This window comes from Arachis duranensis, chromosome 6 (assembly GCF_000817695.3).
Source record: "Arachis duranensis cultivar V14167 chromosome 6, aradu.V14167.gnm2.J7QH, whole genome shotgun sequence".
In the NCBI taxonomy this organism is placed as follows: domain Eukaryota; kingdom Viridiplantae; phylum Streptophyta; class Magnoliopsida; order Fabales; family Fabaceae; genus Arachis; species Arachis duranensis.
The window spans coordinates 87,283,461-87,286,822 of NC_029777.3; positions in this window are offsets into that span (position 1 = coordinate 87,283,461).

Genomic DNA, 3,362 nt, shown 5'->3' on the forward strand with positions numbered 1-3,362 from the left:
CAAGTGTAACATTAAATTTTATTCAAATTAGTGAAATGCTCTAAAAGGTTTCTTGAAAAAGAAAATATTACTTTAACCAAGTGGTAAAATATGCACAAATAAAACAGACATGCAATCAAACATGCAAATGCAACAATGAAAAACAAAGATTGGTGTTAAGAAGGGACTAACTGACCCACGGAGATCGGTATCGACCTCTCCACACTTAAAGATTGCACCGTCCTCGGTGCATGCTAAGATGTGCGAGTGGACGGGGTTTGTGGTTCCTCAGCTGGGGCTATTTCTGTTCCTTTCCTTGCCGGTGATTTGGGAGTAGCTTTCTCTTTTCCTTTCTTGGTGGCCATCCTGAAAAAGGGAAGAGAAAGTAAATTAAATTCAAAGAGATAACTATAGCAAGGAAGAGAACGGAAAAGGTGGCGATGGATGCACATTAGGATGTAACTGACATTAAAACATGCTCGCGAGTACATGTGAAAAGCCATCAATGGAAAAATAGCTAGTGCATATAAGGATAAGTGAATGCAAGGTGTTTATTGGCATGCCGGCAAAGGGCATGAGTAGCATAAACCAAGCATTACTGGTAATAAATCACCATATTTGTATTGACAATTATGGTCAATTAATAAAATAGTAAAGGGAGTTTATGAAAACAAGCATTGAATAGTATAAAGTAAAATAGAGAAGTGCATAATGCTATATGGGCTTTTTCACAAACACATAGCATACATGGTGAATACGGTATAGAAAGTATTAAAGTGAACATGCAAGCAACCCTTTAAAAATATAATTGCCAAACAATTTTGCAACAATCCACAATGACCCAAATAAAATTTCAACACCAATGAAAATAATGCAATGAATGAAAGTATGCAAACAAATTAAAATAAAATAAAAAGAAAAATAAGAAGAATGAGAAGGGAAAGAAGGGAAGAGGAAGTAAATAAGAAAGAAAAAGAAAAAAAATTAGAATTTGGAGGAGAGAAAGATAAGATATGTGGCAATTTTAGGGTGAGCTGTGCAGCGCATGCGACGCGGCCGCGTAGGGCACGCGTTCGCATGGATGCGCTTTAAGTATGGGCACGCGATCGCGTCAGTCACGCGATCGCGTGACCCATGTTATGCTTCTGGCGCGAGTGCAGCCTCGCGCCAGCACAACTCTCTGTTCAGATAAATTTATTTGCCAAAATTGGGGTGACGCGATCGCATGGATGACGCGATCGCGTGGATGGCCATTTTTGGAAAACGATGCGGCCGCGTGGAGCACGCGGTCGCGTGGGAGGGCTTGGGCTTCTAGCACGAGTCCAGCCCAATTCCAGCACAACTTTCGGCCATGCATCTTTTTGACGTCGAAAATCAGGGCACGCGGCCGCGTGGGTCACGCGGTCGCGTGGGAGGCCATTATGCCCATGTGACGCGGACGCGTCAGCGACGTGGTCGCGTGGGTCAATTTGTGCCACTGGCACGCCTCCAGCCACGCTCCAGCGTGACTCTCTGTTCATTTTTATTTTCTCCCCTCTCCTTGCGACGTGGACGCGTCGCTGATGCGGTCGCGTCGCGTGGCATCTTTTTTTTTTTATGCAGTATGCAGAATGCAATGCTTAATGTGAATGTTATGCATGATTCCAGGTTCAATAAAATAAAATAAAACTCAAAAACAAATAAAACTAAATAAAATTAAAATTGCAAAAGGAACGATCATACCATGGTGGGTTGTCTCCCACTTAGCACTTTTAGTTAAAGTCCTTAAGTTGGACAATTGGTGAGCTTCCTGTTATGGTGGTTTATGCTTGTACTGATCCAGGAATCCCCACCAATGTTTGTACTTCCAGTAGCCTCCGGGGTCCCAAACTAGGCATGTAAAGCTCTTAAGGAGCTTCAAACAGATTCTTAGGTTCCCGAGGTGACAAATGTTAGAGCAGATGCCAGGATCCCAAACCTTGCTTTTACACCCATTTTTGTCAGGATCTGTATTTTTTCAGCCGGGTGATAAGTAATTTGAATTCTCACTGCAGCTACCAAACAGCTTCCTAGACCCATTCAATTGAGCTTTACACCAACCTTTGCGTCTAAACTTAAGGCTTCCAACCATAATGAACCTTGCAGGACAATTCTTACCACTGACAATCTTCCTCTTGCTCTTAATGCCACAAAGAGCTCTAAGTTGACCATCCGTCTCCAGTAGCCCATATTCAAGTGGAATTAGAAAGCTAAGGGATATGAATTTTACCCACTTGAATGTTGTGAAGGATGATGGCAACTTAGGGGGAGGGGTCTCCAATAACTTTGGCAAGGTGATTTCAAGCTCTACTCCCTTGTGCTCTTTGACAACTTCTACCTCTTGATCAACCTCTACAAAATCTTTAACCATGATCTGCCTTGGAGGTTGTACGCTCTTCTCAACATCAACATCAAACATCGTGGAAGGAAGCTTTGTGACTGGACTTTCCAATGGAGGTACAGCATCTTTAAGTCTGCAACCACTTCTTCCTTTTTTAAAAATTGCTGCTTTGTCCAGTTGTTTAAGTATAAATTCGTACTCATCCTCGATATTTTTCTTTCTATGATAACTCCTTTCAACTATTCTTTCATCTTCAAGGGTCTCCCCTACCCTTACCCGTAGGGCCTCCTCTAGCTCTTTATGAAGTATGGATTCGCGAAGATGATTCCTTCTTTCCTGTTCCATATCAATAGCATAATTGGGATCATCTTGCTCTTGGATTGATGGATGTGGGTGCTCTTCCATGGATGGTGGTGATGGGATGGGGAGATTATTCTGTGGTTGAAAAGGAAGTGTACTAGAGCTTGAGGGTTGATTGTTGAAGGGATTTGGTAATCCGATTTGGGCGGCGAAAGCTTGTATAGTAGAGTTTAGATCACCAATTGCTTTCTCCAAGGAGATTTGGGGTGGATAGGAGGGCTCATTTGTTGGGAGAAAGGGTTCATGGTAGGAAGGTGGTTCATCTTGATAATGATAAGGAGATGGTATATATTGAGGTGGTGGTTCTGTGTATGGTTCATATGGTGGTTGGTGTGGTGAATAAGGATTAGGGTCATATGGAGGTGAATGGTGGAAAGGGGCTTGTGAGTGTGGTGGTCCAAAGTTATGTTGAGAGGATGGTCTATAGGCACGGGGTGGGACTTGTTCGTAGTTACAAGGTTGTCCACCATATCTTTCAGCTGGGTATGCATTGTAGAATGGTCGTTGTCCATGATATCTTGGAGGGTGTTGTTGCCTAAAGGGTTGATTAGATCCTCTTGGCTCCATCCATCCTTGATTGGTCTGACCTTGATGCATATTCCTACTGTGGTTTCTATTTCCTTCAACAAAGTTAGAACCAAACTCAAAGCGAGAGGGGTGAGAA